Below are 15,896 nucleotides of genomic sequence, written 5' to 3' on the forward strand. Positions count from 1 at the left end.
CAATATTTCATTGATTTCATTTTCAAAAATCTACTTTTAGTTCTAGATCAACCAGGAGGAGCTTGTAGGTTTAGTAAAACAAATATGATATCTGCATACCAAGTTAAATCTATGAAAGCGTCACTGATCTGTGGAGTCGCCATCTCTTCCTGGTCATCTAAGGCACCAATGAAATTTATATCTAAGGCTTGACAGTTCGATTGAGCCATGAGTTTAGCTAAACCTTGGCCTTTGATAAGTTTTGTAGGCTTTATTTCTACATCATATTCCAAAATAGTGGCAATCCATTTTCCTCTCTTTCCTTCAGGCCCATTTTGTGTCAAAATGTCCTTTACTACTGAATTTGGAACATAAGCAATGATGTGTGAGTACAAGATGTACACTCTGAAATATTTAATAGCTTTGGCTAAAACAAGCACTTGATTTTCTATTATGCTGCACTTTAGTGTAGCATCTCTCAAAGAATTGTTGAAAAATGCAATATGCTGCTCATAGCCTTGATCATTCTTTTGCAACAAGACTGTTGCAATAGTATGTTCCGAAGCAAAAGAAAAAATTATAAAATCTTTTTTGAAATCAGGACTTATAAGGACTGGTGTTTTAGCAAGGGCTTCTTTGATTGCCTCAAAAGACTATTTAGCCTCTACTGTCCATTTAAGTGTTGAATCTTTCTTTAACATGTTATTTAATTCTCTGATTAACTCTACTAAGTTAGAAATGAACCTTCTAAGAAAATTTGTTTTGCCTAAAAATGACTGTAATTCTTTGATGTTTCTAGGATCAGTGATGTTTCGCATTTCCTCTATCCTAGATGGATCTATTCTAATTCCATCTTTTGACATAATGTGTCCCAAGAGTTTACCTTCTTCTAGACCAAAGAGTGCCTTTTTGGGATAGAAGGAAATACCAAATTTTCTACATTTAATGAAAACTCTTCTTAAGTGATCTAGATGTTCATTATCTGGTTTGGAAAACACTGTGATGTCATCTTGGTAAATAACTAGAAAGTCATGGATTTCTTTTGCAAAAGCTATGTCCATTGCTCTTTGGAATGTTGCTCCAGCATTCATTAATCCAAAAGGCATCTTCAAATACATGAAAGTACCCCATGGAGTGGTAAATGTAGTCTTGGCTTGATCCTCTAGTTGAACTAAGATTTGGTTTTATCCAGATAATCCATCAAGGAACGAAATTTTGGATGAGCCTACTACCCACTGGAGAATGTGGTCCATTTTAGGGAGAGGGTAGTTATCTTTTAATGATACTTTGTTCAAGTTTCTGAAATCAAGACAGAGTCTGATTTCTCCTGTTTTCTTTCTAGTAGTGACTAAATTAGAGACCCAATCTGAATATGTAATTGGTGCTATGATTTTTGCATCATACATCCTTTTCACTTCTTTTTCAATTAATGGCATAAGAACTAGATTAATTCTCCTAAGCTTTTGTTTAAAGGGTTTCTGATCTTCTTTGATGTGTATCTTATGTTGAATAATGTCGGTATCATAAGACTTAAGGTCTTCATAACTCTAGGCAAATACATATTGAAACTCTTTGAACAAACTTGTGTATTTCAGCTTTTCATCTGGAGGTAATGCTTTGGATGTTTTGATAAGCTTGGGCTTTTCTTCTATTCCTATGTTACATTCTTCTATTTCTACTCTTAAAGGCTCGATTTTTTGTTTTCTGGCTACATCATTTGAATCAAACAAATCTTCTAATGGGACTAATCCCTTAGGCAAGAAGTTATTTTTAAGGTTTAGGATCTCAGAATCATCATTGATTATTTCTTCTATTTCTACTTTTTCTAAGTTATCTATTTCTACTTTAGTGAATTTTGTGGGTTTATCTACATCTAAAGTATTTATATCTATATCACTATTTATGATGTTATCTACTGTGCAACCAATATCTTTGTTACAGTTTTGAAACTCTCCTTCACCATTCATGAAATCATAGATTTGAGAATCTTGTGAAAAAATCTACCAATATTTCAAATTTTCAGGTAAAACAGGTTTGTGTCTCACTTCTGCTGTTTATTAGTGGTTGGGCTGAAAAGGTAATTTGCATGAGCTAGCAAAAGTAGCCAAACTATGAGCTTGCATGTTCTACTTCCTAAGAATAATATTAAAATTAGTTTCTAGAAGGTCCTTAATCAGATCTAGGATAGTCTCTCTGTATTGGCTAAGTCTGGGATTATTCACAGAGTATTCTCCTTTAATTTGTTTTATAATCAATTCTGAGTCTCCCATGATAGAAACTCTCTTGGCTCCAAGTTTTCTTACAATTTGCAGTCCTAAGATTAAAGCTTCATACTCTGCCATGTTGTTTGTGTATTTAAAGTTTAATCTAAAATCATGACCTTTAGAATGATTATTTTCCATGTTATGAATCCAAACTCCTGCACCTGCTCCTAATCTATTTACAGCACCATAAAAATCTAAATTCCATAGAGACTCATGAAATATGTTTTCACTATTAGGTGCTATAGTTGTGATCTCATTTTTTCCATTTTCTGAAATATAAAAAAATAAATGAGTCCATATCATAATGCATGCAGTAAATTGGGTAATTTTGTGGTTTTTCTAAACTACTTACCATGTATCTCATAAATTTTTTTCTGTAAAGTTTTCTTTACTGACAAAAAACAGAAATGGTACCATATGACATGTCTAACTGTAGATATCCTTGCAATTTTTCTCCCCGTGAGAGAGATAATAGCATTCCATACTTGGGTGGGATATCAGCAACTACTATGTCCATGACAAGACTCTTTGTTGGGAACTAGACTAGAGTCACACACAAATATTTAATCAGGCCAAGGCATTTGACTTGGATAGAATAAAATGAAAACAAGTCCTTGTATGGTCTGGTGATATCTAAGTTTAATCTCTTTGTGATTGCTTTAGCCATTAGGTTATGGCATGCCCCTGAATCTAGCATAACATTATGTAAGATTTTATCATGAACATTTCAGCTAATGTAGAATGGAGGGATACCCCCTTGTTGATGGGTGTCATTAACTTCTGGACAAAATAATAACTCAGGTTGATCATCATTAGGTTTAAAACATCTTCTCCTTCACCTATGTTTAGTGTTTCAGTAATTTGTGCTTTGTGTGATTCATTTTTCACTAGCTCTGTCAAAGGAACTGATATTTTTAATTTGGCTATCTCATTCTTAATGTTGAATGGAAATTGATTTTTTCTTGATTGTATGAGATCTTCCTCAGCAATTGTGGTCTGTGTAGTTTTATCTTCTTTATCAGCACTTGGAAAATCAGTTTGTGTGTTAGCAGTTTTCTTTGAATTTTCTTATTTGGGATAATTTGATTAACTGTTGAAGTTTGAGTTTCAGCTGAAGTTATATCTACAATTTTGGGGCTGGAAGTCTCCTAAGTTCCTCTAGGGAGAATTTGTAGAACTTCGGCCACAAGAGCTTTTGTTATTTTTTTGTTTTGGCTTTAGACTGATTTCTTAGTGGGTGTTATCTCAAAATTAGACCCTGATAGGCTGCTGGTCAGGTTGACTCTAAGTAACTATTTCAAACCTACTTTAGGCTGAGGCCTAGCCTCCTCAACCTGAGAGGGCTCTCTCTTGATGGATTAATGACTTGATTAAAGATAAGATGGATAACTCTTATAGAACAACTGTGAAAAATATGAATGCTGGAAACACATTAAACAACTAACCATTGGGCTTATGGAGTCAACAACACCTCAATATAACAGTGAACTTAACCTTACAAGGAAGTCAGGGCATTCATCATTTAGACATTCAGAACATCAACTCATATGGGACCACATAGTTTATAAATGTATACAGGAAATCAGAGCACATTCAGTGAATTCTGAGTGATTATACATCTATACCACTGTAAGAATTAAGAAAAGGACAACGTCGCATATTCTGAACATAAGAAATCCTTCATGAATCCTGAGAGGTAAATTCAAAATTATATTACTAAAAATGAGTCTTACATAAGCCAAATACAAGCTTTGTTATAAAGTTTTCCAACCCTGATTACATTGTTGTTTCAGCTATATATAGAGCTCTTATTCTAACTGATCGAGATTCCTCCTTAAACATTAAGGGAACTCGGAAACTACTTCTAATGACACCTATTAACCCTTTAACTAACTAATAAATACAACTGACTGTTAATTGACAGCTCTAGAATCCTAAAACAATTAGGATTCTAATTCTACATCATGTTGAATGTAGCATTTATTACAATCAGGATTTATTCCCTGACAAGTGGTCTCTTTTAGTTTGGCTGTGATGGATCTTCAAGGCTCCATGTTGGTCTTCAATGTCCCACGTTTTCCATTGTCCTAAAACATAGGAAATTATCCCTGTTTTACTGGTCTTTGGTTTACCTCAAAATGTTCGAATCCAAAGAAGCATGTCCTTTATCCTTTAATTACCCAAAATAGAGCAGACTGCCACGTCCTTGATGTGTTGTCCACCATTTTCATGTACCTGTGTGATGAAAAAACCTTTCAAAAAGATTTGCCGCTTTGTCAATCATAATTGATTACTGAATTGTAACATGCAGCTACAGCAGTTTCGTAGCGCGCTACGAAACTGCTGTGTAATTTCAAAAACACAGTCTTAGACTCTACTCTGTTTGTATACCTTATCTTCAATTTCATTGCCTGAAAAAGGAGCACCAGATTTGTCTTGTCTTTTAATATCTGAATCAGAAGTGACACAGCTACCATTGCCAAAAACCTGTTCAAGTAGATTGAAAAGGTCCTTATCATGCTTGTTGAATTCTTGGATATCACTCTGCTTAATACTCAAGTACCTGTACTTCATGATCCTAAACTTTTGAAACAGCTTATCTGTTGATAGATAGTGCCCAATCTCCTCTTTAAATTTTCTAGTCACTTCAGTCCAAAACGCTTGATGCTTGGAAAAAGACATTGCATCTTTTAAAGATGTCACACCATGTGCACCACGATTTATACCATCTTGTACAGCAGAAGCAATACAAATTTCATCTTTCAATCCCCACTTTACCCTCTTAACACGCCGCTTTACTGTCTTGACACCTGAACGAAGCACTAAATTATCCACATTGGCCTTACGTTCACACTTCTGCTCTTCACTCTGCCCCTTTGCTCTCTTTCCGTCTTTTGTTGGAGACCTAACAGGTGAAAAACATGTGTGCAATAACATGCTGTTCCCTCCATTTTTATAACAATCCTTTCCACCCTCTTGTATTGGAGTTTGATCACCAGGAAACCTTTCATTGCAATTTTGTGCAGGCCTCACCTCATTTAGATTTCTCAAATCAGTGCTAATGGAAGGCTGAGATGAATAAGCTACAGTCGAGGGTTCCAATGATTTTCTTTCTGTAGATAACATTGTATCTACCAAAAGTGTGTCACCACCTGATGCTTCTCCCTTTACATCTGAACCAGTAGAGCCATGGTGGCCTGATCTTTGTTTCACATCATTGCCAAACATTTGCTCAAGTATGCCAAAAAGCTCCTTATCATGCTGGTTTAGCTGTTGAAGATAACTCTGCTTACCTACAACGTATTTACTCTTTATGCACTTGAACTTGGTAAACAATTTTACTGCTGAATTGTTTTTTTTTTTTATATATCATCCATTAACGCTGACCAGTCATTTGACTACTTCAGTGCTGCAATCTGGTGTTCGTTTTGACTTTTGTTGAAAATGATTTACTCAAATGAGAGCGCTTTAGCCAGCCGCAGCAGAGTAATCCCGCAATGACATATATGACACCACATGCAAGCAACATGTAGCTTGCAATCTCACGCAAAAGAATGATATATTTTTTACTCACTGTTCCTTCAGACAGAGCTCTTGTCATGACAGCAACAAATATTTGAAGCATTCCTCTTTCCACCCAATACTCCAGAATTCGCCAAAACTTCTGAATCCACTTCCATTCAGTCTCTGCGACCACCACAAATAACGCAATGAGCACTGTATAACCCCGAAGGATGCCATCAAAGACATCTTCACCATTTTTGAATGAATGGCTGAGAGCACGTTTATAACAACGCAGAGGAGCGCGCTGAGGATGGTAACGACGCTGAAGCATCTGCAGACGACCAAGAAGGGATCCGTGCGGTTCACATTCTGAGAATTTTAAATGCAGTTTTAGGCTCCATGAGCACCTGAACAAGTTGGTCTTCAGTCAACGTTGAGAGGCTAACAAGAACAGGAAATCGTCCAGTGGACTCTGGTATTAAACCATATGCAATAAGATCACTACTCTCAACTGACTCTAGCAAGGATGATGTCACCGCAGCATTTTTCAGGCCACCAGTCCTCATATTAGCTCGTATAGGCGTTCCAAAGCCAATAGAAGAATCTTGCCATCTCTCAGAAATCGTTTTCTCTAGATCCACGAAAACCCTGCCACATATAAAGGGAATATCCTTTGTATCGATCTGAATATGATCGCCACGAGGATGTTTGCGAGCTCCCTTTTCTGGAACATGTACAACTGTTCCTTCTAGCAATTTAAGTAATGCCTATTGAACAGCTTTAACATTGAAATCAACGACCATGAGTAGTTTATACAAGATAGACTACACATCCTCCCCTTCATATGTTGCATGTGTTAAAGTTGTTGCATTTGCGATAACAAAGGGCACATTCACACAAACCTAAATAGGGTTTATGCACTATGATCTTTGAAATGAGCTTCGACATACTAAAGCAGAGAATTGACCTTTTTAGACATACCAACAATACTCTTAACAAGACTCCTATTTAAACTGTTTAGACTCTAAAACCAGATGAAAAGACTGGACCCAAAATTGACACCAACCCTTTGACAAACAAAAAATTGATGTTCAGAATTTAAAATATTTTCCTTGAGTGATAACAGTGGGAATTTTAGTATTCTTTTTTCTTCTAAGGCTATATTGCTTGTGAGCTTCATAAATAGTAGATCATAGCCTTGTTTGTAGTCAAAGGACTCTCCAGATTCTAATTGTAATTATCGTAACATGTACAATTCCTATTCTTCCTGAGTAAGAAAAACAACATCTTTGTTTTTAATCCCTAATAGGTTTATCTAGGTGTCCTCCTCTTCTTCAAGGTTTTGTGAACCTTCAGCATAATTTTCCTAGAAAGGTGGTCTAGTCTGTTGATCTCGTATTGCATCTCTTGTTTTTCTAGTATTAGGATTTTTCCTGAAGTTGGAGTTTCTAATTGGGGGTGTTTGTTGATTTTCCCACTGAGATTTACTTTCCATATTTTCTAATCTATCCATTATCATTTCTAAAATTTTAGCTAAACTATCTATTTTACCATCTGAAGTGGATGGTTCCTCTTTAATGGTAACTCTTTTCTCAATTATCATCCTAGCTTTCTTAGCTAATAAATTTGCTTCTACACTAACAGCATTACTTTGCATCTGTTCCAATGTTTCATGGTTTATTTCTCTTAATTGGTAAGACATATCAGTGTCAAAACCATCAAGAAATTTGATTAATGCTAAGTCTGGTGGAGGTTTAATATTGGCAAGGATTGCATTATAGATACTATTGAACCTAGTACAATAGTCCTGAACAGATTCATTAGGAGCTCTTCTAATGTTGTCATATTCAGACAATATTTGTAAAGGGTTTTTCTTTCTTTCCCATCTATCAATAAACAATCTATGGAAAGCAGCTAAATCAGCAATATGATTAGTAGGTAAACCTTTGAACCATTTTTTAACATCCCCTATCAGTGTTTGGGAAAATAACCTCATTTTCACATCAGACTCATCAATCTCGTGTAATTCAAAGTAGTCAGTCATTTTTTTCACATGTTTTTGGGTAGTAGACTGACTAGTAGCATCAAACAAAAATATTTTACTTTGATAGTCTTGGGGCATGGCATGTAGTTGAGTTGGTGAGACCAAAGGTGCATATATGTCTGCCATGGCCGAGATTTTTGTTTGACTTGGGGGCAAAGTAGTGGTGCTTGAAGAAGGACATTACATGGTTGTAGATGAACTATATGAACTTGAGATGTTTGGTTGGAGAGGAAGTTGAGGTATGAATGGTTTAGGGGAATGAACTAGGTGGATATTATAGGTGAGGTGGTAGTAAATGAAGCTATATTTACAATTTTTGAAGATTTTGTATAAATATCAGGGGTAGCAGCAGTTAAGGCAGCTAATTCAACTGATTCTTGCATATAAGCTTCGTCTATATGGTTTGTCAAGGTTAAGGTTAAAGCTTCTAGTTTATCAAAAGTATCCAAAAATGTTGATCTAAATCAGGATGTATAGGCACCTTTTTTACTCAATAAATTGAATAAAATTGGGGTCTATTACAGTCTCACGAATTGAATTTTCAGATTTGGTTCTAAACAAAGAAAGCTAAAATAATAAATCAAACTAACTATCCCCTAAACTTGATAACTCCTTAGGGAGTGAATTTTCTTTAATTAACCAACTACTACTTCCTTGAGTTTCTACCTTTTTTGGTTTTCTTAAAATTCTGTCAGGATCATCAACTATTGTAGTAGGGTTTGGATCTGGATTTGTCCTAGTATAGTGTGTTCTTTTGGGAGCCAAAATTTTATTTTTTTATTTGTTTTATGAAACTTTTTAACAGTTCTAAAATAACCTTAAGGTGCAAAAGATGAGATTTAAGATTGTCCTTAAAGTTTTATTACATTGAGGACTACTCCCAAGTTAGGTCGCCAATATGTTATCACTCCAAAATTTCTCTAGAGTCGTTATGAAGGAAATGATAGAGGTAACCACAAACCAACTTTAGAGATCGGGATCTAGCCTTCCTAATGCTCAGAGAGGTCTCTCTCTCTATGATTTAACTTTGTTTAGTTAATTGATGTTATGCTAGTTATTTAAGCTTTGGTTGGGTTTTGATTTTGATTTGGTGGTGGAATCACTGAGTTAGATGGATAGAGGGATGTCTTTTACCATTGGGTTATGGGGTCAGGTGTCAAGAAAACACAACTGGATCAAATGATAAATATAGTGTTTATAGGGCAAGGTAGTGTAGAAATTATCATTGTAGATCAACAGATATGCAATAGACTAAAGCAAAATACAAGATCTACTTCTACAACAAACTTTGCGGAAGCTTAATCGAATTGAGCAAGATCAATGAGAACACATATAACTGAGAATGAGAAATCAATCACACACAACACAGAAGAAATAACCCAGGGAAAGCCTCAGCGTAAAACCCCAATCTCTGTATTATCATACAAGTGGAAATCGTGTTCAAGTTACAAATAGAATCAACTCAAAAGCTATCATGCTCTCTCTACAATCAAACAATACTATTCATAGATAGTCAAAGGCTCTCACAACCTTCTCCTCTGCCCTTCAAGCCTCCTATTTCCTTGTGCAGTTTTTCCTGGGGTCCAGTTCTTCCACTTGTGTGAATTCTCACCTCACACAGCTCACTTGGCTCAGAAAGAACTACACAAACCTGAAGGAGATAAATCATTTTGCATGGATGAGCTCCCTTTATAGGAAAAATTCATCCAACTGATAGTACATCGTCCCTCCTCTGATCACAACTGGGTCTCTGATAGAACTGACATGCATGAGTTATTTATGAGAGAATATTCAGTTATCTGGAGAGCAACAATTACATGCATTCAAGCATTACCTAACTGAACTCACAATTAATTCAACAAACTGTTTGAATTAATCTAACTAAACTTGACTCAGTTAACTGAGCCAACTAATTACAAATCAATATTAAAACTCATCCTTATCTCTTTAACTGATGGATAAATTCCTCAATCAATGGAGAAACTGTTGCATGTCCCCACATAGACTTCACGTTTGATTTTCTACAACTAATTAACTCAAGATGAATTAATTAATTAATTTAAAAATAGCTGCTAAGATCAAATTCGAATTTTACTTCACTATTTTAGTTCAGACACTAAGTAAAATAGGAATCTATCTCGAACTGTTGTTTTTAGCAATGTTATTTATATCACTTCCATTTTTCATTCATTGCTGCTATGTCCAACACTGGTACCTGAACTACTATTTATAGCAGTGCTATTTTTAGCACTTCTATTTTTAGCATTTCTTGTTGCCATTTTCAACAGGTAACTGAGTAAATTCATATATTTTAGGCTAGATGGTGAAGTGGTTTTCAATCAGGGTCAAGGAATAATTAAGGGTTACTTAAACCGGATAATGAGGGAAATGGCAGACGTCAATTGAAACTAGGGAGCAATGAAGGATTCCCTACTCTGGATATCGGAAGAAAACATTAAAATGATTAACTGTTCAAGGCAGAGTGTACTTAAACAAATTCTGTAATAGTATTCCAGTTAACTCATTCAATTTAGATAACATGCAAGTTTGTGAAACACTTGAGAAAATAACAATTTGACAAAAAGAAAAATACTTCACTGAAGTGACCCAACACATGAATCTTGTAATGTAATTTCTTTATTACTCAGTCTAGTTTGCTGACTTGAAAAATTGGTACAATGAACCCTCAAGTTACAAATCAATACAACTATAGAAATGTCAGGCAATCCGGCTCTATACTTCGACTTATGAAGTATTTATACAAAAATTTATTACAAAATATCCCAAACTATTTTGGGAACTAATCTAGGAAAAAGAAATATATTCATGCAAGAAGATAGAGATAGATATTCAAGTGCTGCAATTTTTCCCTGTTTATTAGGCTATGACGTCAGATCTTTTGCAACATTTTCTAATTTGTTGTTTATCTTCCACGTTGGTTGTCATTTTACTTTGCCTTTTAACTAATACTCTTTCATCTGATACTCTTTGACTGAGATGACCTGTTGCTTTTCTTTTACTGCTCTGTATTTGCTTTTACCTTGCATTTTTACAGTAAGTCATTTATTTTTTCCCATGTCTGTGTGTTTGGTAATTTGATATTTACCATTCTTATGTAGACTTCATCTACTTCTGTGTACTTTGCAAAGGTGGGCTTGTTCACAAAAATGTGTTTTACCTCATGCTGGAGGTAAAATAGGTTCTCAAATGTTTGGTATAGAACCTTTCCTGTAGGCATCCCTTTCATGGATGAATTATTGGCTTGATCTCTTGCCACCTCTCTAATTTTCATGTTATAGTCTTCTTGTGACATTAATCTATCATTTATTACCAAGGGATTTGGCAGAACTTTCTGCCTTAAAGCATCAAACTTAACCATGAACCTGCCTATAGCCAACTCCATGGTTTGGAATTTGTCCTCAAGGTTCACCATTAAGTTCCTATTGGTGAGCACCTTCTTCACCTCTAGTATAGTGCCAGTTTTGTCAACCATGTCCTCCTCCTGCAATTCATATTTATTTTTAGAGTTAAGGAATTGGATTATTCTGGTGTCTTCTTCTAGTGTGCCTCCAAGTTTGGCCATAACTCTTTGAATTGCTTCAGTAGCCTCTTTGACTAAATCATTTTGTTCAAAGATGACTTGTATAGATCGCCAAATATCATTGACAGAGTCAATTATATTGGCCCATAGTTGTTCTTTAGCTTGGACAAGTGGCTCCTTTAATGTTAATTCTTTTTCTAAGTTCTTCATCCTCTCAGTCAACCTAGTTGACTTCTGAACTTCATTTTTGTGCATAATCTGAGCCAATTTCTTCTCATCCTCTAAACTCCTTATCTGTTCTTTGAGTCAATTTATCTCAATGGTCTGAATGGACATGTCTTCCATAGCTTTGACTAATTTACTTGCCTCATCACTTGGCTGAGTTGTTGCTATTGTTGAACCTGTTTCTGATGGAGATGTTGTTGCAGTTGGGAGTGTTGTGGCTAGTGGACCTGTGGGGGCCAATGAAGCTACCAAAGTTAATGAAACTGTTGTAGTGACTGTAGGAATGTTAGTGGTGGTGGCTATCTCAAGGCTGGCCTATTTCAATTGTATTAAACTGTCCAATTCCTTCTCCATTTCTTTCAATTTATCATGAACTGAAGAATGAGATCCATCATTTCCTCCTGCTAGGTTTGGCTTTCTAATATCTCCTTGTTCTATGGATGTTCTGAATGAGGCAGCTTTAGCTACTTCTTCAAAGCAGCAATATCCTCATTTTTCTTTTTTATCAGTTTTTCTGCAGCTTTGACAACATCAAGATTATATCCAAGCTCAATCACCAAGTCTTCCAGTGACTTGATTCTGTTATCCTTGGCCTGTGAGGATGCCTTTTCCAGCTTAAGTTGTATTGTGATGTTATCTAGTGAGCTTTGAAGTTTGTGCATAGTCATTGCTTTATTTGTCATGTTGGAATAAATCATTTCATGGGCCTATTTATGGAACGCAATTTGGTCAATAGGGTGAACATCCCTAACCAAAACTTCAAAATTTGTTTTCCTGTAGTCTGTTGATGATCTGGGCCATTGGAAAGTAGGTCGCATGAATGTCATTTGCATTTTACTTGTTTTAATATCAAAGGCTGACATTAATCTATTTTGATTTGCAGGTGTTTGTTTGAAGTACTGGGCATAAGTTTCAGCCTTTAATACCTCATTCCTCAACTTGATTTCCTTGTACTTCTCTTTTATATCTTTCTCTTTATCCACAGGGTTGCTGGATGAAGAGACTTCAATGCTAAGTTGTTTTTCAATAAGTTGAGTGTTTGAAGTAGAAGGATGGTGAGTTTCCTCTGAAACTATTGAGCCATTACACCTTCCAACCATTATGTCAATGTCAGTGATTTCCACTATCTCAATGGTGTCTTCTTACTTAGTTACAGGATTAAGCTTGGGCCTCTTCCTATAACTGATCTCAAACCTATCATCTGTAGTGTCCATCCCAGAGCCAAAACCTTCTTCCCTATTTCTTTTCACATTTATTTCCTCATTTTCTGGAGTCTGTAGGATGGGCGTAATAGTCATATCTTCCTATAGGGTTGGAACCTACATAAAGGAACTAGTATCAATATGCTTTTCCACATCAATTAAAGTATTCTGCACATATATTAAAGTGTTCTCCAACCATTATGACTAGTTGGAAAATGTCTCAATGACTAGGCTGGGATCATGTATGAAAGGACTCAATTTAAATTTGAGCCTTAGTTTATTTATGAATCCATTAGGGTCATACTACCAGATGAAACTGCTCTTGAAGTTTATCTAATGTAAGATTTTATCTATCTCTAGTCCAGCTTCCCTATTATTACAAATAAAAGGGCCCAATTGGTTTTTCATTTTAAACTAGGTTTTCTTCCTAGCTGACAAGAAATTAACTTCATCAGAGTTTATGATTTTCTTGAAATACTCTAATGCAAATATCCTCATAGGGAGGTATTTGGGAAGTCTGTAGGGAGTGAGTTGGCATCCATATATTTTGATTTTTGTGTGGTTCTGGTATAGATACCAATCTCCCACTCTACTATTCTTATCCAACTGTAAAACTCTCTTAATCTCCTCATTTATCCTGGGCTAATAGCTATTGGTTAGCATGTTTATCACTGGATGAACAAATGAATCAATGAACTCTTTATAAGAAAAAACAGTAGAATATCATTAGATCACTGGTGTCCAATAGATGACAGATGTTGGATTGCCTTGGTGTCTTACTTTTGGATGCTGACTGGAAACTTGTCTAACTGAACGTATAATAACATGTGAAACAATACTGATGAATACTTGAACACTCTCTCATTCGGTAATCTGATAAACTTTTCATGGATTTTGTTTGCTATGAACTAAGCTAAGGTGTAAAATGTAGCAAGAGGCTTGTCTAGGCAAAAGATAGAAAGGAAAGCAAGAACAACCTCATCCACATGTTCATTAGTGGTGTACCCTAGAATGCAAGAGAGCATGGTTATGATTTGTCTGCCTCTCTCAGAGAAAATGGTGGCAGCATATGGGGGACTATATGTTGGAGTATGAGACTCTTCAATGATGAAAGTTTGAAATATCTGAGCTTTTCTTGGGAAGGTCTAGCTTGGTGTAGAGTTCAAGTAAGCCTTCAACGGAAAGTGGGGTCTCATTTGGTTCTGGTTGGATCTACAGCATTTGATTTATTGATTCTACAGTAATGGTGAATAGAACATGTTGATCAGGGGAAACTATGGCTCTTTGACTAGGGACATAGCAAGCTTAGCAGAAGTGGATGATCTCTCAGAATAGGTGTACATGTGGGAACAAGTACTTGGGAAAATTTGACTCCCATAGGTGAATGTCATCATTTTGGTTTAAAAACTTGTCTTTACTCCAATAGTGGAGTTTCATTAGGTGGCTAGGGGAAGCAGTATCCTTAATTTGAAACTCTTTTTCAACCAATGGGAGGTGGTCAATATCCAGGTGAGGGGATTGCAGAGGTCTTATGTCCAGAGAGCTTTGGGAAGCCATAATTTGGTTTGTTCAATGGAATTACTCTTTCTGTGGCCTTAGGAGTAAGGTCAAAAGGTCTGGAACAGTGGGGATGGTAATTACAGTGTGTAGAATAGGGTTTTTGGACGCACAGTGAGCCTTTCTTGAGTTTAACAAAGTTTTTCGATTAATTTAATTAATTAAACTTTTAATATTTATTTTGAATCATTGACCGGAGAATCCACAGTTTTATCATTTTTGTACCAACGTTTCAAATCCCAAATGGGATCCATCTTCAGGATATGAGAATGATGATGACAGAAGAGCAGCGGAGAAATAATAAATAGTGATGAGGATAAAACTTTTGGATTAACAAACTGTCGGCTGAAATAATAATTTTTAATTATTTTAATTAATTTTTATTTTTATATAATTTAATATTAATTTGTTTTTTTTTTTAATTTATTATATTAATTTGTTTTATTAATATTATATATATAATATTAATATGTTTTAAAAAAAAATTATTTTGTTTTAATATATAATATTAATATGTTTTAAAAATTAATTTGTTTTAATATATACTATTAATTCTAATATGAAATTAATTCCTAAATAATTTAATTAAATTATTAATATTAATTATATTAATTATATTATTAATATATTATTAATATTAATTATATTATTAATATTAATTATATTATTAATATATTGATTAATAATAATTATATTAATTATTATTATTAATTAATTATATTAATTATATTATTATTATTATTAATATATTAATTAATATTAATTAAATTAATTATATTATTATTAATTATAATATTATTAATACTAATTATATTAATTATATTATTCTAATTATATTATCAATATTAATTATCAATATAAATTTGTTATAGTATATAATATTAAATCCAATATGAAATTAATTTAATTTTATACCCAAGGAAAAAATTAATTCTCATATGAAATTGATTTAAACCTAGGGAATATTATTAAATTATTAATATTACTTATATTAACAATATTATTAATATATTATATTATAAATATTAATTATATTATTAATATATTATTATTAATTATATTAATTATAATATTATTAGTATATTAATTAATATTAATAATATTAATTATATTAATTAAATCAATTATTATTATTAATTAATTATTCAATTATATTAATTATATTATTATTTATATTTATATTATTATTCCTCAATATATTAATTATGTTATTATTAATATACTATTAATATTAATTATATTATTATTATTAATGTATTAATTAATATTAATTATATTATATTATTATTAATTATAATAATATTAATATTAATTCTATTAATTGTATTATTAATATTAATTATATTACTAATATTAATTTGTTTTAATATATAATATTAATTCTAATATGAGATTAATATTATACCTAGGGATATATTAATTCTAATATGAAATTGATTTTAACCTAGGGAATAATGATACTAATAGGAAATTAATTTAATATCTAGGGTTAATAAATTCTAGAATTTAACCGAAATTCTATACTTAGATCTAAATGAAAACAAAGACTGAAGACATAAGAAAGGAGAGGGATAAATTAC

This window comes from Pinus tabuliformis, chromosome 1_2, assembly GCF_031772625.1.
Source record: "Pinus tabuliformis cultivar Carrire ecotype Pingquan chromosome 1_2, CPIR1, whole genome shotgun sequence".
Classification (NCBI taxonomy): domain Eukaryota; kingdom Viridiplantae; phylum Streptophyta; class Pinopsida; order Pinales; family Pinaceae; genus Pinus; species Pinus tabuliformis.